Below are 26,875 nucleotides of genomic sequence, written 5' to 3' on the forward strand. Positions count from 1 at the left end.
AAAACATCACAAGAGGCCCATAGCTGCGAGATGTGAGGTTAATTCATCTGGAGCTGCTTTTTCTCGAGCTCCTATGCTCATGTGTGTGTTTTGGGGGGAAATGTTTCTTTAAATCCTCTTCCTCTCTTTTACTTCTACCTGCCCCTGAACCCTACGAAACCCTTCCTCACTTTATCCCTACTCAGTCCTTAACTCTAAAATGACCCTTACTTCCCGTTACCTTTACCCACCGCTAAAACCAAATTCACCCTTAACCCATTTACTTTTACATACACTTAACCCTAAAATACCCATACCTCCATTCACCTCTACCCACTCCTTAACTCTAAAATTATTCTTACCTCTCTTCATGTATCTACCTCCAAACCCTAAATTCACCCTTACCTTCTTTACCTCAACCCATCGACTAACCCTAAAATCACCTTTACGCCTTTTACATCTATCAACCCCTTATCCCTAGAATTGACCTCTTCACACGCTTCAACCCTAAAATGACCCTTACCTCCTTTTAGCTCTACCCAAAATGTAACCCTAAAATAACCCTTACCCCTATTACCCCTACCCACCCCTAAACCCTAAAACCACCCTTACCACCCTTTACCTCTACCCACTTTGTAAACAAAAAAACACCCATATCTCCTTTACTACTACCCGCACTGTAAACCCCCCACATTAATGATAAATAACATTAAAATATTGTTATTTTTTAACAAAATGTACTGGAGTGGAGTATGGCGTGATAAAGGATTCGAGATAAAAGTTAAAACCCACTAAATTCACTTACCTGGCTGGAACTTACCTGCATGGTAAAGACTGTAGGGTAAGACCAGGCGAGGTAAAGACTGCAGGACCCATGTTACCCAATTATGCCATTTCTATCCATGATTCCTAGGTAAGCATTATACCAAGGTAAACCACAGTCGCGTAAGAGATCACAGTATATAGTTGTTGCTTCCCAGATATTCTGGCTGCAGCCTTCATCCTCCTAAACTCTTATCTCAGTTAGTTAGTGAAATAGAAATATATTTTCCATAAAGCTACTGAAAAAGCTAATAAAATAAAAATTGATGGATATAAATTACTGACTTGATTTTGTTCATGTATTAATACTCTGGGCAACATTTCAATGTTTTGGCCACTAACTACTTTGTGGAGACAGGGACTAATCATAAGCAAAGGAATATTGAATCTGCAGCAAAAGGATCAACCAGCCCCAGCTGCCAGGCCATGTTCCTTCGGATGTGCCTTTGATAGGTTTCTATTTCATCATTAAAATAACAAATGGAATGCTGCCCAGAGCATCTGCAATTTATTTAAGATTAATTCAAGCATTTCCATCCATCAGGTTTTGAGTTTCTTGGTAATCTGCCTTTAATAGCACAAGTATACCAGGATATGATCCCTTAGGCTTGCTGTGCCATGACGACTCAACTTGGACCTCGCTAATGAGTCTCAGGAAGGTCTGAAGGTATTTTAGGAGGCTTAGGTTTTTATTCAAAGGGTATAGAATCACTCACTTTGTCACTGCAGGAAGTGACAAAGTGATTTATGCTGACCAGAGCACCTGCCATTAGTTAATATAATTCTATGTCATGACTGGAGGCGAGGATTATGCCTTCTTTCTTCACTTTATCAAGACAGCAGCCATTAAACTTCAGCAAAACTACATTTCCCATGAACCCTTGGGAAAACTGTAGTACAGAAAAGTGAACCACTAGTAACAGAGTGTCCAATCAGTGACACCTGCCATTAGTTCATATAATTACCTTCTACCACTTTTCTTCCTCAGTGACTGTGGCTTATTTGTGGACACCAGCTCTATATCACTGGCGAGATCCAGGGAGGGCAAAACTCGTGGGTTACTTGGGTTCAGTTCATACCAACTGGCCTAGTAGTCTGAAATAGGCGGTCCCTTCTGGGGCAGGGCTTAGACTGATTTGCATAAAGGGGTTTCCTGTCAGCAGTAGCCCAATGAGAAAAAAAACCGATAGAATGGAACCTTGCCCAGCGTCACTGCCAGTAATTACCATCGCTTCAAGCGTTTACATTATTGTAACTTTGACACGAACCTATTTATGCTTTCCGATTGGTTTAAAGTTGCTTTTATAGTTAACACTCGTGTTATGTGTAGCCTAAATATACTGCACTATTGGAAGTAAAATGAAGAACGGGTTGGCATTCTAATTGAATTTGAGAAAATCGTCTACTGTCTCTGTGATTTGTGTTTAAAAACGATCATTGCATTACCAATTTGCTACTGTTTCTTTGTTAGTTTAGACGTGTTCACAATACTGCCCTGGTTAAAGATGACAGTACAATCGCTGTTTCCGGAGAGACTGTCTCTGAATTTTTTTTGTGTGTTTTTACATAATTTTAAAGAAAAAGTCAAAGTAAACAATATGGAATCTCATGTTATTTAAGTGGACTGACAAGCGCAGGAATTCATGATTTTATGTGACTTCAGGGGTTGACGCATATTGCCTATATGCTAGTGCTAGACAGACAAGCTATAAATCACTCTAGCTGTGAACCACAGCTCTTAGCTATAACACAATAACAGAACAAAATGATTTTGTTTTATGCAGTGGTTTTCCTACAAATGTATCCCAAACCACTTTACAATCAGAATGACAGATGAAACACAATGCAGTTCATTTTAAAACTCATTATTTTTACCAGATGTGTACTCCAGTGTCAAGCTCCATAAAAACAAATGGCCCAGCTGTGTTATTCTGAACTGGCGGTGACATGATTTTGTGGCCAATGACAGGTGTTCTAATTTATAGGTTTCTTGAGTCAATAGCTCACGGTCCAACTTGATATATAACAGACACGAACGGCTCTAACAGAGCCCAAGAAATGAGGTACTTAAAATATACTTAAAATGTAAAATCCATAGATGTTTAATGACTACAGGTTGGTTAGCCAACATTCCCTAGCTTTGAGTTCTGACTAGGCTCTTCTTACCTGTTCTTTTGATTACATTCCAAATGTAAATGCCAGATGGTACTCAACTTTAACAAAACAGTAAACGTTTGACATAGTTTTAGTGATAAATGCACTTTATTGCATTGTCTCAGACACCAAAATAAAATTGCTCGCCTCCCATTTGCGAATTGGGAAATAAATGTGGCCTGTATTTGTAAATTGAGGAAATTTGGAACTTTTAACACTTCCTGTCTTGGTGACCCCTGAGGGGTGGGGAACCACAAGTATGTGTGCCTGCTGCAGACAATATGAATGGCAATGCTAAGGAAACGAAGCAGTGATATTCACTGTTCTCTGTCTATCAAAAAGATTCACAGAATGACACATCCTTGCTCCTCTACCCACAACATGCTATTGATCCATCAACGCTGTTTCTTCAATGCCCCCCACAATGCACCTTTCTCATTCCCTCAATCTTGACCTCTCTGTCCTGGTTCCACTTTTCACCTCCCAGCACTTTAGGTGACTCCCCCATCGGATTCTGACTTTGCAGTTGTGATCAGGGTACTCACAGAGCTGAGAGTAGTTGATTACAAACATAGATCTTTAGCCAGTGCGCTAACAAATAAACAATATATTGGTAGCATCGTCCCAAGAGGTGCTAGATGCCCAAATATCATCAGGTGCCTTTACCCCCGTAGCAGGTGCCTAAATCCTCTAAGCCATTTTACCAGTAGATACACGTGCCATGGAGATATAGCTGGTAAGTTACTTCGATTACCAGTGTTCTATTGTGAGTAACTGAGGGCAGCCAGTAGGTTACAGATTTGAATCTGTTTGCTGCAAATGTAACCTTTCATTCATGTAGGTAAATATTATAAACACTACTGAGATGTTAGGTAGAAACACAAGTATAATTATACGTGTGAATGTGTGTGTAGGTGTATGTGTGTGTGCCTCTGTGTGTGTCTGTCTGTGTCTGTCTAAATGAGCACCTACTTTTAAAACATAAAAGGTTACTACAAAGAGGTATGTCACTTTTAGGGAGGCAGAACCTAAACTCTGGATTTTGCTTGTAGGAAAAAGTGGCAACCCTATTCCTGGAAAATCTGACAACATCCTGGACACATTTGCAAGGTCGAACAGTCTGCTAGATGGCCGTTCAGTTCTGACAAAAGCAAAGGCAGAGCACATGTGTGTATGGCACAGACCATGCCTCATTCCTACCACATCTCTTAGAATTAGACTGACAACCTCTTTTCACCTTAGCTAATTAAAAAATGCAACTCAGCAACCGGGGCGAAGAATTAACAGTACGCATATATACCTGGTGTAATTTTGTTAAATATTGCACTGACTGAATATGGAACAGGTGTTGGCCTCCTAAGAAAGGAAAGAACCTAAGCCGTTTTTTGAGAAATGTCAGATCTATGATACTGTCTGGGGGTGTAGGAGTGAAGGAAACAGCCTGGTCTGTAGACTAGATGGCACAGTCTTGGGGTGATTTGATCCTCGAAAGATATTGTGCGGGTGCAGGGGGTAGTGGAACAGTGGAGTTGCCTTGAGTCCCCCCCATCTGATAAGGCTTGTGTCCATCTTTGAGTCCTGTCACCAAAGAATGATGGTAAATAGAAGTAGGGGTGAGAGCATAGTCCAAAGCTATCACGCACTGGCTAACAACATTACCTGTAGATTGCTGCAGACAGTGATATTATTGTCATTTGCCTTCCCCTCCAGGACAGTGGCTAATTAACAGGGACATTTGGGGGACCTGCTGCAGTGGCCTTTCCAGTATTGCTACTGTGTGTGTGAGAGACTCTCTTACCAAAGGCATGAGCATCCTATCTAGCTATCCAGAAGAAGGGAGTGTGGTGGGAGGCACTTGACCAGTTAAGGCTTCAATTTCCCTCATGGGTCTGTTGACAAATCACTTTGGCTATACTAAATATGAGTATAGTCGAGGGGAGAGGAGAGATGGAAAATTACAGGCATGTGAAGAAACAGCAAGATGGGAAGAGAACAAGGGTTGAGGGAAAAGAGACAAAACGATGGGTGAGCCATCAGCCATTGGCTTGAAGAAATGAATTCCTCACTTTCACCAGGACACAAAGACCCTTGATATGCCACTGTGTAATTCCCCACCAGTGGAGTATGACATTGTAGCAGTAGGCTGGAAATGTCTGCCCATTACAGAATTTTTAGGGAGATGATCCTTACAAATGGTACAAACAGCATTGAAGAAATGGGCACCCTCAAATACACACTTAATATTGCTGCAAAAATATCGTTGGAAACAAATATTGTGTCAAAATAATTGTGAGACAGAATATTGCAGGCAAGAATATTGTTTTGTATATTTTTAACATTGTTTTCATCTTATATATTTGTATATATTATGATTTATACATTATGTTTTTATGTTTTATTACATTCTGTGTCACTCCATTATCATTATGATTAATCACGTGTAATTATTTTTTGTAGAGTTTATTTTATTTTTTGGGTAATATATTTAAGATTGTCATATTTTATATGTTCATGATTGGTGGGTAGTTGTGTTTGTATGGTTGTAGGATGGAAATGTTTTGTCACATTATAGTTCTTTTCTTATAATGTGCTTATGCTAAATTGTTTAATTGAATTAGGAAGTATGTACATTTGAAATTGTGTTAATTTATAAATGAAATTAATTTAATGCAGTACAATTTCATTTTATAAATAAATAGTATTTTTGTTCATTATATTTAAATTGTGTGTAATATTGTTTTCTAGTACTATTTTGATTATGTTTTGCTGGTTGTTGAGATTACAGGGAGTTAGAAAGAGCTTTAATTAATAAACAGTGAATTAATTTTACAAATATAGATGTGCTAATGTTATCATGTATGTTAATGAGTTCATTTGTTTATTTAATATTTCATATTCAAATACATGTATTATGTTTTACTATTTTGATATAATTACTTTCAAATTATTTTATTTATGTTTTAAGTATTTTGCACTATTATTATTTTTCTAGTTTAATCTGTATTTTTTGTGGTTTTAATTGGTAAATACCTTTTTATTATATTTTATTTATAATCTTCAATTTTATTGTAACTTTTTAACCAATCATGATAATTATATTTGTATTAAACTGTGTTGTTTTTTATTATATGTGTTGAAATACATTTATTTTGTTATTTGTTTTCTATTTTTAGCTAGCTTAATTTAGGACTGGGAATAGTAATTGTAAACCTTGCAAAGTCCAGCACTTTCTCTACTAGAGCAGATTAGGAGTGGCAATAATTAATGTGACTCCTCTGAAGTCCAAATATGACCTACTGTTGCTTAGGTTGATGTGGCAATAGTAAATATGACCCCTCCAAAGACCAAACCTTTCCCAACTCTAGCTTATGTTGGAGTGGGAAAGCAAACCTGACATCTCCAAATAACAACACTTTTCCTATTGTTGATCAGGTTGGAATGTGAATACTAAATCTAATTCCTCCCAAGTCCATTGATTTCCCTACTGCTGCTCAGGTTGGAGAGGAAATAGTAAATCTGTCCTATTTTCACTACTGTTGCTTAGATTGGAGCAGGACTAGTAGATAGGACCGCTCCGTAGTCCTACACTTTCCTTATCGCTGCTCAGGTTGGTGTGGCAATAACAAATTTGACCCCTCCAAAATCCAGCAATTTCCTTACTGATACTTAGGTTGGTGTGAGAATAGTCAATATGCTAACCCTCAATGGTCTACCATTGTCTATAATGTTGCTTAGTTTGAAGGGAGGGTAGTACATTTGAACTTCCAAAGTCCTTAACTTTTCCTACTGTTGCTTGGTTGAAGTAGTAATGGTAAATCTGACCCCCATTAGAGGGCTCGATTATGAGTTTGGCGGTGCAGGAGCAGATCGACATGCCCGCGGTCCGCTCCAGCACGGCCAGACCTGTGGTTGCACCGCCTGCCAGATTACAAGTTTGTTAGTGTCTGGCATGCTGTTTTTTGTGGTCCCGCTGTGGTGTCTCTGAAAATGGGCATCACAATGGGAATGCCAAAATCAGTTCCTGCATGGCATGGACTATAAAGTCCATGCCGTTCAGGAACTGTGGTGCATGCACACAAGGTGCACCTGTTGTGCCCCCATGCATGCATTTCCATTCACATGGGCAACAGGGGGCCCTGCAAGGCCTACTTTGTTTCAGCACCTCCACCTTTTTCATGGAGGGAAGACCTCTATGTCAACGCTGTGTGGCGCTGGCTGGACAACGACCGCCACTCGCCTGCGAGTCTGGCAGCCCTCCGACCACCAGACTCGTAATTAGGCCCTAAGTATAAACGTGTTTAGGTTGTCCTAGTTACGTTTTTTCCTTTATTTATGTTGTTGTTTGCAATTTTAGTTTGTTTACAATTATAGTGGTCTTTTTGATATATTTTACGTTTTTTGTTTTATTTATTTAGTGTCTTAGTATTATTACAAGTTTTTCCTCATGCTATTTATTTTGTTTTTTTGTAAATCACTGCAAAAATACTTGCAGTAATGTAGCGTGCCATGAATTAGATACCCAGACGATTGAAAATTACATTTAGGCTAATAATTGAACATCTCTCAGAGATATTATCAACTGAAGAAATCCATCAGCAATGAATGCTGGTACTGAAAGATGAAAACTCCTTGGTCTGAAGGATGAAAAAACATAAAACAGTTTTAGGCATCAAACAGTTTTAGGTATCTGACCAGAGAAAAGAAGACCAGAGACCAGCAGGGTAAGGGCTAGCCATAAGACTGCTTAAAGAAATGTGTTTTTAACGGTCTGGACGTGAGAATTGCAGATTCCATTTGTAGAGACAGGTAGAGAAAAACCTTTAATTTGAATTTCTTGTAACAAGCCAGAAAGATACAGAGTAATTTAAGATTGGAAGACGTTGAACAACTGGTGATTTGGAACTCAGCCATCTTAGATGTTGTGAATGAGGTAGATGAGTTTGCCATTTCCCCTTTCCTTTCTAGGGACCCAGTGAAGGACCTTCATGGCAGGCAGTTTGTGGGCATATCTAGGCCAAATAGAAGATAATCAGGATTAGTTCCGGTATTGATTTATTAGGGATCCAGTGTAGAGACAGTGCGATAGTGAAGATAACAACATAGTTGATAAAAAGCTGGGGAACACTTCTCTTCCCTACATACCAAAGATGATTTTTTCAATTTATTTATCCATATTAGCTATGAAAGAAAGAAAATGTCTGTAAAGAAAGCCTGGCTAATAATCTTCTCCACCACTTTTTCAGGGTCCCCATACAGCACTGCATGCCAGAACCTGCTAGGCAGTCAGCACCTCTTCCCTCACATTTTTCAGATTTCATTCTACATAAGCAAGTGACTACAACCAGCTTGGGACCGCCGGTCAACAAAGCTCCCAGATTAGCTGCTACTGGCTTTTCAGGCGTGATTGGGAAATGGGCATTCATTGATACGTTCAGTGCCTGAGTGACTGGGGCAGGATGGAGTTAAATGCTGGTGAACTTGATAAAGGGATGTATGCAGCAACCATGGTGGTTCCAGGCAGTTTATTTATTTTACAATTAGAAGTTAGCTGCCTGTCATGGAGATAGGCATATGACATGATGCATCTCTTTGCATACCATACGAGTCAATTACGCATGTGCTGCTATGTGCACACAGTGCAACATACCATTGCCTGCACAGTGCTGCCTGCTATTACCTCATAGTAATTATTTAAAGATGCTCACAAACAGGCATAAAAATGTCCCAGACGCCAACCTGTCGAAAGTGGTCCATCTTACATTGCCAGATTGCCCTATCAGCCATGCCCACCTTTCTGGTGGGAAATCTCTAGAGCAGTTCATGTCTCAGGGCTTGATTCACAGAACTAACTTAAGACAAAATCCTAAACTTTGCTACCATTTTGGTATTCACAGAAGGCACTTACTTATTTTGGTATTCACAGAAGGCACTTACTCATTTTGGTTAGGAGTTTTAACTTTAGGACTCCTAAATGCCTTCTGTGAATACCGAAAGTCTTAAAGTTAGGACTTTTCTCACTTTAGGAGTAGTAAAGTTAGGACTCCGAACTGTAGGACTCCCGAATTCCTTCTGTGAATACAGAAAGTCTTAAAGGTAGGATTTTTCTAAGTTTGGGATGCATAAAATTAGGAGTCCTAACGTTACTACTCCTAAATTAAGAAAAATCGTAACTTTAAGACTGAATCACCCGGGGTGCCGGGGTGTCTCGGAGCCACCAGTTTTAATTTAACTAATGTTTTTTTCTTCCTTACTGGGGCGACAGGCACCTTGCCAGTTGGGGTTGGATGGGCAATTTTGTTTTTACAAGGCAGGGTAGCAGGGTGGGGGGTTTCCCTAGACTATTGGGGTTAACTATAGTTATTTTAGTATGGAGCAGCAAAGTATTATTCAGAACATTCTATAGAGGACCCCGTTTTTCTTCAGGGGGCAAGCTCCTTCTACCTAGATACACGACATGCCACTATTCTCTAGCTCCTGGTCTCGCTTGACTATCCTGTCATGAAACGCAAATGGACTTGGTAACAAGATCAAGCGAGGCATGGTAAACCGAAATATCCATAACCGTGCTCCAGATGTCAAATTACTGCACGAAATACACTTGTTGGATTACACCTGTAGAGTTATGAGTAGGGGGGGCTACATGATGGTGGCACACTCGGACTATATGTCTGACTCATGTGGGGTGGACATATAAGCCTGGGCGTAGTTCATGGAGTTTTGCTACGCGGAACTCCACAAAGTTACAAAAAAAACTCAGCTAAGTTCCACAAGTGGCGAAGTGCAGTGCTGGTATTCCTGTCGCTCGGGTAGAAATTCTACCCGAGCTGCAGCTCGTGCTCGCGGACTTACCATTTGCGATCGCGAGCGGGAAAAAAACACAGTTCCCTGCCCAGGCCTAATACTTATCAGGAACTCAACTCCCTACATTCAACATAAGGCAAGGGAAGACCCCCAGGGCAACTACGTAGCACAGACAGGCACTTGGGGAGGGAGACTGATTAACCTTTGCTCGGTCTACATTCCACCATGTCTTCATCATCTTACACTCCAGAGACTGAGTGAAATGATGCGCCAGTTACCGGAAGGGGCCATATATCTGGGGAGTGACTTCAATGCACCACTATCGCCTGTTCCAGACAAACACTCCCAAGCTCAAATGACCCACCCCGTCCCAAGCTATCCAATTTCATCATGACCCTAGGCCTCACTGACATTTGGCGAGCATGACATCCAACAGACCGTCAGTACACCATTCTTTCAGAGACGCATCACAACCTCTCCAGACTACACTATATCTTCACCCAAACCATCCATATGGCTCAAGTGGCTGAGATTTGTCATCTTGCCAGGGGAATCTTTGACCACTCCCTGGTGTAGCTTGCGATAAGGGGTTGTGCCTGCACCTCTTGCGGCCCACAAACGCCTGGCACCTTCAGGATGGCAAACTCGCCAGTGACCTGGCCCAAGCCACAAGCTCCTTCCTTGAACTTAATGAGGGTTTGGTCACCTCTGACCTTACACCCAGGGAGGCATACAAGGTTGTGATCCGGGTCAAGCATATTCACCAATTGTAGGGAAAAAATGTGTAAACCAGAAACAACTCCTCACGCAGGTAATTGAAATGGGCAGGTCAAAGAGGGAGGGGTGCCAAGATACAGATGAGGACAGATTACACCTTCTACACCTCAAACAAAAAAAGTAGAGAGTCCTATCGGAAGACAGAGCCAAAGCATCTTATACCTTATCCCAACAACTTCTCTATGATGTGGGCAACTGAATGGGCAAGCTACTTACATGGCTTGAAAAGAGAGACCGAGCAAGTGGATGAGTATTGCACCTTACCAGCAACTTGGGTGAAGCCCTTTTAGACACCAAGGGTATAGCGGAAATGTTTGGAAAGCCTCCAGAGTGTTGTAGCTCATACAGTCCTATCTCCCTCCTCAACAAGCTTGTCAAAAAATAGACAAGTAATCACCACCCTGCTGCATCCTGAACAATGCTGCTTCATGCCAAACAGGGGGACACATCTTAATCTGTGCAGATTATATGGGGTTGTGGCGGGCTCCATGAACAGCGAGGTCTTCACTATGGTGGTATCCATGGACGCCTCAATGGCCTTTGACACTCTGGAGTGGCACTACATGTTCCTTGTTCTCGAACCCATGGAATTTGGCCCCAAGTTCCTAGGTTGGCTCCATCTTTTATATAAAGACCTGATAGCCCAAGTCACAGTTACTGGCATTGTATCCCACAGGTTTACCCTGGGCAGGTGGACTGGGTAGGGGTACCCACTTACCCCATTAATATTGGCCCAGGCTTTGGAGCCTCTGGCGGTATGGGTCCAACAACACCCCCTCATAATGAGTCTCTCCTGGAGGGACTCGTGGGAAGGGCACATATCCCTTTATGCAGATTATACCCTTTTCTATGTGGCCAACACTCCGGTGATGATTACCTGTCTAACCCACATTCTACGAATATTTGGCCAATACTCTGGGTACACCCTCCCTTAAACTGGGGAAAATCTCTCAAGCATCTGATTAACGGACTCATGTCTGCCCTCCCCAGGAGCCTCTGCCTCCCCCTGTTCACAGGGCATTTCAAATATTTTGGCATCCAAGTCACCATGGAACCCCTTTTATTTTATCGATTAAATCTAGTGCCTATTCTTGAGCGATTCGAATACGATGTACAGCACTGGAGAACGTTCCCCCTCTCCTTGGGGAGAGCAGCAATGTTTAAAATGATGACACTACCCTGCAAGCTCAATGCACCACAAAATAACCCCCATCAAATACCCGACAAGTTCTTTCACACCACTGAATCCCTCCTCTGCTTGCTTCTGTGGTACACCGGCCCGCAGCGGATAGCCCACATCAAGCTGATGAAAGGGATATACGATGGAGGCATTGGTCATCAGGAAATTCTACTGGGCTTCACACTTAGAAGTGGCAAACGACTGGGCATCCCTGCCCTGAGATGATCCCGCTTTTAGATTTGGAGAGATTCTCAATGGGATCGGTAGGATACCAAGGCATACTCTATAACTCTATAAAGGACAATAATCTGTTGCCCTAGACGCACACAGTGTTCCGCATTTGGAGATTAGCCAATGTCGCTTTTGGGCTGGACAAAGAAACTTACTGATATGACTTCCCTATGGAGTAGCAAATCACTCTCTCAACTACGCAGTCTTCAGGGCTTCAAACCATTGGATCTCATAGGGATATCTTCACTGGGCGATGTGTAGACAGGGGGAAACTTGCTGTCCTAGAGAGTTACAGGCCCAATATGAGTTGGCACCTACTGAGGTTTTCAAATTCCTACGACTTCAGCACGCCCTCAGGATCCATATTTCTAGTGGTATCCTTATCCCAGATTCCTCCCCGCTAGAAGATAGTCCTAGCTAAACCATTACCCAAAAGAAAGGTGTCCCTAATTTACAAAAAACGAATAAACAATTCCTCCAACATTCTCATGACTCTTAAGGCTGGATGGGAGAGAGAAATTCTTGGTACTATGACGAGGGGACTGGGAGGAGGCTCTGGGCACATTTTGTGATGTGGTCAAACACGCAGGATTCAGTTTGGTCTATCTACGCATATTACATCGCTCCTATTACTCACGCACAGCAATCCAGGCCATGGGCTGTTCCTTGACAGGCAACTGCCTCAGGGGTTATGGGGATAGAGGTACTTTCTTCCACATCATATGGTCTTGCCAGATAGTTCACATCTTCTGGACAAAAACACAACAATTATAGTTGAGGTAATGGGAGGGGCCCCTCCAAGAAATGGTGAAAATATGTCTATTACACATATGCAGAGACGACCCACCACCAAAAGATGCAAAAAATATGGCTATTGTTGAGTCTCATAGTTGCAAAACGAAACATAGCACCCCTGTGGGGGGGTGACAAGGTACCCAACAGTGAAAGAGTGGGAGCGGGACATGGATTGGTGCATGACAAATGAAAAATCGATCTACCTGGGGAGAAGATATCCTATTGATTGGAAAAAATATAGGCAGGGTGGCGCTCATACAGAGGTTCTGACCTAGGGCCCACTCCATCGTATGCGGCCCCGGTGAAGGACTCCCCCCGTATTCAAGAAACTAGGTTATAAGATGTGAAGCTGCTATGTATTCCCAGAATCATTCCAATCCGTTCATGCTATTTGGAGGGGACATTCCCCCTCATGTTGGAGGGGCATACACAATTGTAAGACAACTTTTATTCAGCTTCTCAATTCATTGTTTATTGTATGACAATTATTTGTTCTGCTGAAAACAATAAACAGACTTGTGTTTAGTTTCTTCCGTAATGTAGTTATGAGGCATGCTACTTATTTTTCACACTTATTAAGTAACTTAGTAAGAACACTGCATCATATGTTTTATGTTTTTAAATGCTATTATAGTCTTCTTAATGACGGCGGATATCTATGATGATTGTATGAATTGCCTGATAATTTGCTGTCTTAACTATTCTGTTCTACTGTATCATAATACAAGGCTTCATTTACATTTTTAAATCTTAAATTAATAAATGTATCTAAATTTGTCTTCATCAATAGCAATTACACATACACTTTTAGTCTAACATAACATTAGATGTATATCTTTCCATTAACAATATGACCTATAACGCCAGGTAACAAAAACTGACCTATTGCACTCCTCTATCTCACATTGCCATCTTTAGGCTTTTACGGTCAAGACGATGCTGTGTAATATCACATTATCTCACGAATACCCAATGATATTTGATTTGTATGTACAGCGTTAAATCCTCAAAACCCCACATGTATTCCCCAGGACTGACTGCCACATAACCTGCTAAGCTTACACACCATATCCATAAAAATGCCCAACCTCACTCTGCCTATGGGTTGCCCACTCTTTTTGTAACACTACATTCTTCATCACTGAACATTTGGACTCTCACTATTCCTCATTTGACTTGACTGAAGTAACTTAGGTTAGGAATGTTTTTAAATACTCAGCCACACCAGTAATTATCCACACTGCCAGCATTTTCCTCAAACTCAGCTTCGATCACAAATGAAAGGGCATGCATTGTTCTTTGGCAGTGGTCAACAACTGTAGTGTAGTTCCTATATTCCCAATAGGCTCTGTGCATTGTAATAATATATCCTATAGATTTGACGTAGGACTTAGGTCAGTAGGTCTCTATAGAATATACTAAACTTAATTGTGAGTGCCAGCTAGCTCAGAGGTCCCTAGAAACTTTCTCGATTCGCAAGAAGGGATTAGTTTCTGACAACCGCTTAAACATGACAACTTTGTTTCCCTAGGACTGGAAAATATCTTCAGAGTCGTAGAAACAATAGATGAGTATTTCACTTAGTCAATCGTGAATGCTTAGTTTCTGCAGAGTTGCAGAGAAATAGTGAGACGGGCGTTTTCAATAAAAGGTTTATTGAACAGTCTTCTTTCTCATGCAAGAGAGTTGAACTGCTACAATCGTTTAATGCGTACAGCGAGAATAGTATTATGAAATAATACTGTAATAGCATTGTATGTTTTCTAAGCCATATAAGAATACATACATAAATAACACAGGCTAAAATACTCAACTGGTGCTTCTAAAATACGCCTACCCCAATGCACCTAACCTAGGTCTAGTACGATGGAAGAAGTAAGTATGGTCTTTAGCATAGGTCTAGTTTTGCCAAGAATCTACCAAAGGTTTCTCTAGGTTCTAATCAGCTCCACACCTTAGAATGAAGGAGGTCTGGTATCTCTGTCTTGGGACTCGATTTCCCAACACCCCGTAAGGGGAGTCAGAAACACTGGAGCTGGATTTCTCAGCAGAGGAGGGCAGCTTCTTGATCAGTGCGTCAGCTGGAGAGTCGGCTTCCTTCGGCATTTGCTGTAGCGAGCTGTGTCTGGCAAGTAGGTCGTCAAAATGCTCCGAACCACCGTGCTTTGCCATAGCAAGTGAAGGAATATTTATACCTTGAAGGTGTTTAGGAATGCCATGTTTGACGTAAAGTCGGGCATATGAATGTCATGAATGAACCCCTAAGGAATAGATGTTAATTGTAAAACTGAGTTCTTGGAGAAAACAATATTCAAGCAAGGGGAAGTCCCTAGTGGCTTAAGCTGGTTTTCCAGGAAATCGTTGTGACGTTTTGTGAATGGATGGAAGTAGCCATGCCTGTATTTGGGTTGCATGGGCTATGCCTAAATAAGGCTTGATTTCTATGCCTATATAAGGGCAAAATGAATTGTACCTATTTAAGGGCATGAATCGGGGAAATCCACTCGGAATCTAAAACACCGTACAACACAACCATCCTCAATTGATCACTGTCTACTTTCATTTACTTTTGAATATCACTGTACATTAGACATTGTCCCCTCCAAAGTAAACATAATGAACATATACCATGTCCCAGGCATAATTGGTCTTTTTTGCACCTCCAAATTGATGTCAGACTCCACAAATAATATATCTGTCCCAACTCCACAAATTATCTTTTTACTTTTTATAATATATTCTTCCTTCCTGGAAAGTTTCAGGGTGATCGGTCAAGTGGAGGCCAAGAAAAAGGTGGATCTCCAAACACATTTTTCCAATGCTATTTCTAATAGGAATTTTAGACCGCGATACAGCTACATAGAATTAGACTAAATTAGACAGTAAAGCTAGATCTTTACTCAGAAAGTGTGCTTTTTGTTATTTGGTGTAAATCTGTTCAGCCATTTTTGAGACATGAAGGTTTAAAATGTAGTTATGTTTGAGGGTGACAGAGCGATTTGGCTGCAATATCAAAGGAAATGTTATGCCCACCATTTTTAGGACTTGGGGACCTAGTGCTAGATGTATCAAGATTCTTTGCATTCACAAATAGACTGATTTGCAGAATCGGGCTGTTTGCAAATTCCAAAAGACATTTTGGTATGTATTAAGCCCAAATGTAGTAACACATCACCAAATCGCTATTTGGGATTGTGAATATATACTGAGTTGGTCTTTGGAAGGACATGTTTAGGGCGTCCTTTCCAAATACTGAATTGGAATGGAATGCATTAATATTTTGCAACTGAATTCCAGTTGCAAAACATTAATACTTTACTCACTGTATTGGCAATGCACTAGCAAATGGGAATGGGTGCTCAAGGGAACCTTCCCCTTTGTGAATGTAAAGAACAAAATGTTTGTTAAAGAGAAGACAGTCGTCAATGTGACCACTGCCTCTTCTTAAACAAAATAAAAAGAGAAACTTTTTTGTTTTAATGTGGTGTAATTTACTTTAAGAGAAACAGGGAGCATTAAAAAAGAGTCTGCTTTATTAAAAATCAATCACAGAATTGGTACTCTGCTGACCCCAGCAAGCCACCATCTGTGTGAAGGCTGGGAATCCTAGTGGGTCGCAGATTGTGACCTAGTTCATTAATATTCATGATGAAGGATTTGCTTTTTTTCTTTAAACTGTTATACATTAGCACTTGCAGTAAGAATCACAATTTGGAAATCACAGTTCCACATTTTGATTAATCTGGCCCTAATCCACTTGTCTTTATTTTATAAAAATATAAGTAGAAGGGGACAGGGCAGGAACCCATAAGGCCCTCTTTGGGGTGAAAATATTTGTTATGTGCCTTCATGGTGTCAGAAAGGTAAATTGTAATCACCACTAGGATGTCTGCCTCGGCACCGCCGCCATTCACTAGCCCTATCCAGACCACCGCACCGTCAGGATCAAAGATCCTGGCAGTTGTGGTGGTGTGCCAGGATGTTGTCGGTACGACTCCCTGAATCCAAATACAGCGGTCAGACTGCCACCGACAGGCTGGCAGCAGTCTAACCACCATTATCGTAATCAGGCCCTTAGTTTTAGTGTATCATCTGCTGGCGGAACTGTTTCAAGATGTCACTTGATGTATCATACAGCTTTTCATGAATAGTTTTTGGAGCTACACAAAAAGAACATAATAAAGCTGTTACACAAGTATGCCATTTGCTTTCTGAAGCAGGGTTTACTTTGAATGCAGACAAGTGAAGTTTGGGTTCCATTAGACAAAGCAAAAATTCTTTGGCCATATTTTTTCTGATGGGCTTGTGACACCAGGTCCTCCTAAAGTACAAGCGCTGTCAAATGGTGATCCACCACAAGATGTTCCTATAATGTGTTCATTTCTTGGCATGGCAGTTACTGTTCCAGATACTTACAAGACTTTGCCACTGTACGTACTCTGTTGAGAGACTTGACGCAAAATTGTGCTTCATTACAATGATCACACAAATGTGAAAAAAGCTTTAAAAGAATTAAGCAAGCCATTGAGAATGCTAAGGAAATGGCGCACTTCAATCCTAAGCTTCATACAGAAGTTGCTATTGATGCTAGCCCCATCAGGTTAGGCACTATCCTTGCACATCACAGCAGGCATTGGAATGGTCGAAGGCATATTGTGGCATATGCAAGTAGAAATTTGTGTCAAATACCATATGCTTACATATAACCCAAAAAAGAAAGCTTAACTGTGGTATGGGCTTGTGAATATTTCCATGTCTTCAGTATGGAAAGCCTTAGCAGCTAGTAATAGATCTTCAAGCTTTACTGACTATTTTTGACAGCCCAAAGGCCAAAATGCCTCCTCGTATTGAATGATGGAGACTACTTACAAGAGTATTGTGCATCATCCAGAAAAAGATCAGAACCCTGCTGACTACTTTTCCAGTACGATTGCACATGGTCATGTTACTCCCTCCAAGACTCTGTGGCCTTTATCAATTTTATATCAAAATCAAACACATTGGCTGTTATTTCATTAGCCCAGATTATTTTTGCCATGAGCCTGATAGTGACATGATATAGGTAAATGATATAACATCAATCATAAAACCTACACCCTGGACTGCTCATCAGTGATGGTGAATATCAAAAATGAAAAAATATCAAGGATGAACTGTCTATAACTCAGGAAGGAGTTATCCTATGAGCAAATCTGGAAAGTCTGAGATAGAAAATAATTGACGTGACCTATGAAAACAAGCTCTCTGAGACCGCATCTGGTTTCCTTATCTTGATGACAGAGTTGAAAAGGAATTAAAGGCCTATCATCTATGCAACTGTCTTTTCACAAACACTACTCACCACACCTTGAGCCTGCCAGAACTCCCAAAGCCTGCCTTGGAGAGCTTGGCCATTGCTCTTTCTGGTCCATGCAACAATGGGCATCACCTGCTATTGATTATGGACAAGTTTTCAAGAATTCCATTAATTGAAAATGTTTTATCTAAGAACAAGTCATTAAAAGACTAGATGACATCTTTGCGGCATGGGATGTTCTAGCCATAGTGAAGCTGACAATGGCCAGCCATTCAATTGTTGAGAGTTTAAAGATTTCTTGGAGAATTTGAATATAAAGCATCAGAAGAGCGCCTAGACGCCCTTGGGCATTCGAGCGCGGTATAAATTATAAATTCATTCACCTTTGTGGCCGTAGGCCAACGGACTGGTTGAGCGGTTTATGAGTACACTAACTAAAGTAGTGCAGCATGCTAATCTTGAGAAGATCGATTTGAGCACTGTGGGACCAATTCACAAAACTAAGCTAAGATAAAATCCTAAACGTACTACTGTTGGTATTCACAGAAGGCATTTAGTAGTAGTAAAGTCAGGACTCCTAACTTTACTACTACTAAATGCCTTTTGTGAATACCGAAAGTCGTAAAGTTAGGATTTTGTCTCAGTTTAGTAGTAGTAGTAAAGTTAGGAGTCCTAACTTTACTACTACTAAATGACTTCTGTGAATGCCAAAAATAGTAAGTTTAGGATTTTATCTCAGATTACCACAGGTGAAAGTCCTGCGTCATTGAGGTTTAAGAGTACAATGAACACCAAGTTGCCTCATTGGACCAATCAGAGAAAGAGATGAGAAAGCAACTTATGAGAAAGACTTGGTGATGAAACAAAAGATGAAAACATATACTGAACAAAGATGATGTGTGAAGAACATTATCTTTAGAAAAGGAGAGTCAATGCTCACACAACAGATGCGGAGAGGAAAATATGATGCTCCATGTAATACAGAATCTTTTCAAGTGGTGTTTGCCCAGGGACACATGGTGACTACCCCACTCCCTCTGAAGTATATTACCAGAGACTCTTCTCACTTTAGACCTTTAACTAATCATTCATCAGATCTAACTGTTGAAGGAGAGATTGGGTTTGAACCATTAGTGACTGCTGCTACCTCCACACTGTTGATGCAGGTCCTGGACATTGATGATGACAGTTCCCAGTTTCCTAGAACAAGATCGGATTGAGCAATTAAAGCGCCAAAAAGATTTATTGAAAAGATTTAATTGTATATGTCTATCAATCTATATATTTTGTAAAAAAAATGCAATTTTTTTATTTAACAGAGTGGGAGATGTAGTGTCTTGCAAGTTAGAAATGATGGAACCCTTTTGGCTCCTAAGGGATTTCGTAGAACTTTGACGTAAGTGTGGTAAGGATTGAAGGGTTGTTTCCAATTGTGAGATTGAAGTTACACGCAAAAGGATAATGACATGTAAAACTAAGCTCTGTATTTGGTGTAGTCATTGGCAGGTACCCATGCTGAGGAGGACACTACACACCCTACTCCTGATTTCTACTTTGCTTGATCAGGTGAAAATTGCAAAAATATGTCTTTCGGACTCTGTTGCTGTTGCTAGTAGTAGCTCCTATAGCGCCATGAAACCGCTGGGTATAAGCGCGCTAAATAAATGCTTTTAAATTCAAATACATGCAGCTTTACAATATTTTATCAATGAGGTTCTTCTGGAATTCCTAGATGGGTGTACTATAGTATACATTGATGACAATCTAATTTACTCCATCTCGTACGCAGTACATGTGGCACTTGTCCGAGCAATTCTACAGACTTTGCGAGAACACCATCTAAACGCTAAGTTGGAGAAATGTTTTTTCAATGATCAGCAGTTAGAATTCCTGGGAAATATTCTTTTGCTGGCAGGGATTCAAATGGACACAAAACGGCTCAGGCAATTGTACAATGAAAAGCTCCTCAAACCACCAAGGAAGTCGAGAGTTGTTTAGCCTTTGCCAATAATCATAGGAGATTCATAAACCATTTTTCTACCATGGTGCCCCTTATCACTAAGCTCCTAAGACAAGAAGTACAATTCCAGTGGGGAGAGGAAGCAGAAAACGCTGCTGTCAATTGAAAGAGAAATGTATACAGGCTCAGGTCCTAAATTACTCAGACCCAACACAACCTTTCATTGTGGAGGTGAATGCCTTATAAGTTGGGGAGGTGCATCCTGTGCCAATACTTCTTCCATAAACTGAATCCTGCAAAAGTGAAATACTAGGTGGCAGACCAAGAACTACTGACAATCAAGCGAGCCTTAGAGGAGTGGAGACACTACCTCCTAAGAGGCCAACACACACCCTCCTGACAGATAACATGAACTTACTCTTCTAAAAATCAGCACGGACTATGTCCACCCATCAATTACCGTGGTCTCAATTATTTAATGACTATGATTTGTTCATTCAGTTTCAACCTGGACTCAAGAACGGGAATGCTGAGGTTATTTCTATGTATGGTCATGTAGTCAGAAAAGTTTGAAGAAGCACTACTAATCATTCTCTCAGAATAGATACAGGAGGCTATTATACCTAGTACTAATTTCCTACACCAGGTACATCAGGAGCAAGCAGCCATAGAATCACAAAATGGGTTACAGCACTATATATCGGAAGATAGACAAATGTTTGTATACGTCAGCCAAGGACTCTACCTCAACACAAACCTTACTGGAGAAGACACTAGAATGGTGTTACACAAGTTTTTTCCTAGGGCATCCTGGGGAAAAGAAACCCATAGATCTGCTACATCGATATTTTTGGTGGCGATCCATTTCCAACTATGCAAAGAGGTTTAAAGCGAATTGTGCAATATGCGCTCAGGGAAAAGAGTCACTTCAAGACCCAGTTGGTAAATTGATGCCACTACCAGTAAACCAGTCCCATGGCACAAAATGCCATTAGACTTTGTCGTGGAGCTAGCCAGATCTCAAGAAGGGTTTACCCCAGTTTTAGTCATAATAGATTCCTTTACTAAAATAGCACATTTACAGCCAGATGCATCAAGCTAAAAACCGGTCGCAAAGGGGCAGATTCTCAGAATCTGCCCCAATGCGACCGGTATTTTTGCATTTGGGATGCATCATCCCAAATGCAAAAATCGCAAATTGTGAAATCGCTAAATTGCGATTGTTTGCATTTAGGAATCTCAAATTGATATTCCTTAAATGCAATGCATGAAAGTTTCAAAAATAGCGAATTTGCTAATAGGGCACGCAAATTACCACGAAGTACAACTTCATGGTAATTTGCAAAAACTTTGAAAAATGCACTAAAGTGCATTTTTCAAAATTTCACATTGCGCACACACATGCCCTAAGGGCATGTGTCTGCGCAACATATGTGCACAGATCAATTTCAGGGGTGCAACAGGGTGTCCTTTGGACACCCCTGCACCCTTGAAATCGCAATCTCAATTTGCGAATCGCTAATTGTGATTCTCAAATTGAGATTGTCTTCCCATTCATTCCTATGGGCCTCTAGGCCCATAGGAATGAATGGGGAGGTATTCCTTAATTGCGACACACAATTTGCGAGTCGCAATTAAGGAATTCTAAGAAATCGCTATTTGTTTAGTGATTTCTTAATGCATTCCATTTTGCTATTCCTTATTAGCGATACCTTATTTTGTGCTAATAAGGAATCGCAAAATGGATGCTTGATGCATCTGGCTGTTAATTCCTTTTAAGGCCTTGCCTACAATGCTATAATTGGCCAAGTTCTTCTTAGAAACTGTCGTATGATTGCATAGACTCCTCCAGTCTTTATTTTTGATTGGGGGTCATAGGTGGCTTCTAATTTCTAGAAATCGTTTTACATTCTCTTTGATATGGATGTCTGCCTATCTTCTAGTCATACCCCCAGACTGATGATGCGCAGACAGAAAGAGTAAACGAGGACATGTAACCGTATTTGCATTGTTATGTCTTGCAATTAGATCAAGAGTGGGCCTTAGAGGAGTGGAGATACTACCTCCTAAGAGGCCAACACACTGTCACCCTCCTGACAGATCACAGGAACCTATACTTCCAAAATCAGCACGGACCATGTCCACCCGTCAATTACGGTGGCCTCAATTTTTTATGACTATGATTTTGTCATTCAGTTTCAACCTGGACATAAGAACGGAAAGGCTGATGCTCTTTCTGTGTATGGTCATGTAGTCACAAAAAATTTAGAAGAAGCACTGCTAATCATTCTATCAGAATAGGTACAGGAGGATATTACACCTAGTACTGATTTCCTACATCAGCCAGATAGTTTGTGGGTGGCAGAGTTCACATACAATAATACAACCAATGTGCCCACTGGTTTCTCCTGTTTATTATTATCATCCATGTATGTGAACCATAGAAACACCATCAGTAACGTCTATGCCAGCAGTGCAAGAATTCTTGGAGCAATTCTTGATATACAAAAGACTGTTAGGTACAATCCAGTTGCAGCAAAACAACAGCATTAAATAAATGCAGACAAACAATAACATCCTTGCCCCGAGTAGTAAGAAGGCAAATCTGAATAGTTCTCAACCAAAAACTTTAGATTGAAGAAATCATGCTGATTCCATCCTCCGTTTATTGGCCCATTTAAGATCTTGAAAAAGGTGAGTGACGCAGGTATGAAATTGGACATTCCAAATACATTACAAATTCACCCAGTATTTCACGTATCCTCACTGAATCCCGTGCCAAATAACTTGCACTGTTGGGCCATCCCCATTATTAGTAGATGATCACCTGGAATATGAAGTCAGGGCAATAGTTGATTCCAAAAGAACGAGAACATGCTATATTGTCTTATAGGCTGGAAAGAGTATGGTCCGGGAGACTAGTTGTGGGAACCGGTAGGTAATTGCCATGAAGCATGATTCATATGTTTATTTCAGCAACAAAACCCAGACAAACCGAAACCAGCAGGGGGTGCCTTGGGAAGGAGTGGAGTACACTGTTGGGCTTGCAGGCCCAATGCAGCACCAGTGAATACCTAATCCTCTCAAGGGATCCTGACCAGTAACCATAATGCTCCTATGGTCCACTTTTTCAGGGGCACCGGCCCAGTTATCAACATGCCCCTTAAGGACCCTCACCCCCTATAAAGCACAAACATTCCAAGTTTCCTTTGGTGCCTTCACCACATGCCTGAAAACCAGAAAATTAACCAATATGTGCCAAAGACTTGAGAAATCTCACAGACTTGGCAGCCATCTTGGGAGTGGCCACAATTTAAGGCCACACCTGCATTCACGAAGGTGCTTGCTGTTCAGAACTCACCATGGGTGGCTACATATCCTGGTCTTTCTGCCTGGAACCCGCTTCCCTGTATCTTTGCTACAAGACTTCACACACATGTGGGGAAGAAATACCAAAAGACCTTATGGACAACATGAAACAATACTTACCAGGCGGTAACCCGCCATGAATTAACACGCGATAGAGCTACGAGTAATAGACTTGATTTACCTTTGCAAAATAGAGAGTTGAACCTGCAAAAGGAAAGAGCGACTAATGGTAACTCGATTGCTTGAAATTTTACCTACTCACTAACAGTGATGTTACTACAATTGTGTTGCCTATCAATGTGATTCCAACTGTAATGTTTTAACTGTGGAGTGTACACAGTGATGTCTAACAGTGATGTTCGTCTGAGCATGCTACTCATGAATCACTGTGTAACCTGAAGATGGAATGCTAAGAGCTAACGGTCATCGTATACCTATTGCTCATTTGATAATTGCTCACATGGAAAGATTTGACCAATCGATAATTCAGGATGAAGGAGTGTTTTTCAAGGACTCTTTTAACTCCTTATTCAAGATAAGAAATGGGTAGGTGCATAGGTCAGCATAAAGAAATGAAGGAAAAGAAGGGTAGGAAAAGACTGGTTTAATCATTGTTATTTTCTTCTCCAAGATCAACCCAAACCATATTGTGATCAGGGAGAAAGAGCTCGTCAACAGCGAGAAAGGGGATTAACAAAGGTACATGATAGAGGCTGGAGGGGGTAAAAGTCAAGAGGAAGAGGTTAGCTGAAAAGTATGACAAATTAACACACATCTCAAATTTCAGATCTCATGTGTCATTGAAGGAATGAACAACAGTCATGACACTGAACATCGCGTAGCAGAGATCATCCTTCAAGATGCTTTCTCTCTCTTGATTTCCCATTCCTCCTACCCCTAGAGTACCCTTGTCCTGACTAAGTGGAAATTGCTGGAAGGACCTTTGCATCGGGGGAGCTGGGAATCAGCATCTTTGAGCCACACCATGCTCCTGTGAGAAAGTATTTTGTAGGACATGGCACTGAGTCTCCGTGCTCTAAAATGGCTGCTGCCTTCTCTTTGTTGATGTGGTGGCAGCCTATCAGAACTTATTTTAGTATCTTTGGGCTCCACGCAATCTCTGCACCCTAAAATGTACAATGTTTGTGAACCTTAATTTTTTTATCTACTGAATGGATGTATACCAAATCACAAAAAGCACAATTTCTGGACCAAGATCTTGCTTCTGCCAAATTTGGTGAAGTTCCGTTCAATAGTTTTTGCGGTATCACTGATAAATTTTCCTATGCGGAAAACATGTTTTGAGACCCCCTTTTTTTCAGCACCCGCTTGATTGTTCCCCACAAAATGTTCATTGCACAAACTAGTCAAACATTAGTCATTTTTAGGAAAGTTTCATGGAGATTCTTCAAATGAAGCCAGATTAGTTAGCAACACAAAAAAAGTATTTCCTATGGAAACACGATCCTGTAGTTAAAGTTGGCCTGCGTTTCCATAGGAAGAGCATTCTTTGATGCAGTTTGATGAACTTTGCCAAGAAAAAGGTCATCCACCTCAGCATCTTCCTGGAAAGTTTCAGGGTGATTTGCGAAGCGGGGCAGGGAAAAAGGGGGATCCCCAAGCCAAATTTACTCATACATTTTCCATAGACTTTTTTGGTAAGTAATGCTTCAAAAACTGTTGAATGGAATTACACAGAATTTGGCAGGAAGATGGAACTTGGTTCAGAAAGTGTGCTTTCAGTGATTTGGTGTAAGTCTGCTCAGAAATTAAGGTGCAAATATATTTGTATGTCTGGATGGTTGGGTTTGAGGGACTCTCCCAAGAGTCCCGCAGGCTGCTGTTAAAAAATGGAGTGTTCTGATTAGCCTAGGGAGTTTTTTTTTCCTTAGGCCACCTCGTTCCTGCATGAATGAGACTCTCTCAGGGGCGATCGTTTTGATGAAAGAAACTGTTAATGCAGTCATTACAGGAGACCGTGTACTTAGTTCCTTGCACTGTGAGTTGTCAAAATTGAAGATATCAACATAGGGAAACCCAGCCCCCTATCTAATATAGGGGGCCCTGGGCCACAAAAAATAATAATTCCCCACAACCCTTGGGTACTTCCCAAGTGCGCTGAAAAAAACAAAATAGTGACTAACATTTTTTAATATAATTAATCCGAGCCCCAGGGTGGCCCAGGGGGTCCAAAAATATTATCATTGTGGGTTGGAGATTCATGTGGGCCCCTCCTGAGTCAAATCAAATCAAATCAAATCAAATCAAATCAAATCAAATCCACTTTATTCGATTATTTTAAAATCTTAAAAGTATGCTATTCAATCACATGATGATATCAGAATTAATTAATACAGAAAGAATACAAATTAATTTACACAGAATGTACATTTCATGTATATAAAATACACAGTGGTGTCAAATTATTAAATTTTCATAGAAGCTTACAGATTGCACAAGATAGTTGACCAATCAATGAAGATTTAGAAACAACAGAATTAACCTCATGTATGTTATCAATTAGTCAATGGTATTAATTACAGTTTGAGATAATACATAATCCGAGGATGTTTGCCCCAATAATCTGTTCTTCTTGTTGCGAATGGAAGCTACCAGGAAGTTTGCCACCCCAAACATAACGACAGGGGATTCCATTAATTGGAGATAGAGTAATGCAGGTTTAACCTGCAAGAAACCCCAATCTTTTAATAGTGGAGTAATAAACGTTTTCTTGCCTCCCATATAAAATGGGCAAAAAACACAAAGTGCATCGTGTCCTGATATGAATGGTCATCACACTTGCAGGGAGCGGCGTCCTCCGGTTTGCACCACCCACTAAAAATTCCCAATAACAAATGCGACTGATTAAAACGAAATTTTGTAATCAGCCATCGATGGAGAGGTTTAGTGACGATTGTCAAGTATGGTTGTATGGAAATAGACAATATCAGCATATAATGGGCCCTCACAGTTGGTTTACATATTTCTGTGGCTTCACGATCCAGTTCTCTGGACCTTAAAAAGTTTGTTTTTACCCAGCTGATGTCAGCTTTAGTTAGACCTTCTGGGTTGGTGTAGATCTCTGGTCGTCCTAAATAATTAGATGTAAATTTAATAAAGGACAGCCATTGTATTTCCATCACTTTATCAAGTAGCATACAGTCCCTAATGATTTTATGGTTCAGTGTGAGACTGGGGTTCAACCAGGTTCTGATCCATAGTAGGATGGGGGCCATGTTTAATATGTCAGAGATATATCCCATCCCAAGCTCCAGGTGTACTGCATATGTAGCAGTTGATTGGGGAAGACCGTATAGGGCTCGCAATAATTTATTTTCTTCTCTCTGGATGAGAGCAGTATCTTTATAGCCCCATATTGCTGCCCCATACCTTACAATGGCCATAGTTTTGGCTTTATAGATGGACAGTATTGCCTCTCCTGGTTTGCCTCCCAGTCTCTTAGCAAATCCTAAAATAGCAGACGTAGATCTTCTTACGGCTGCTACTTTAT

This window comes from Lissotriton helveticus, chromosome 2_1 (genome assembly GCF_964261635.1).
Source record: "Lissotriton helveticus chromosome 2_1, aLisHel1.1, whole genome shotgun sequence".
Classification (NCBI taxonomy): domain Eukaryota; kingdom Metazoa; phylum Chordata; class Amphibia; order Caudata; family Salamandridae; genus Lissotriton; species Lissotriton helveticus.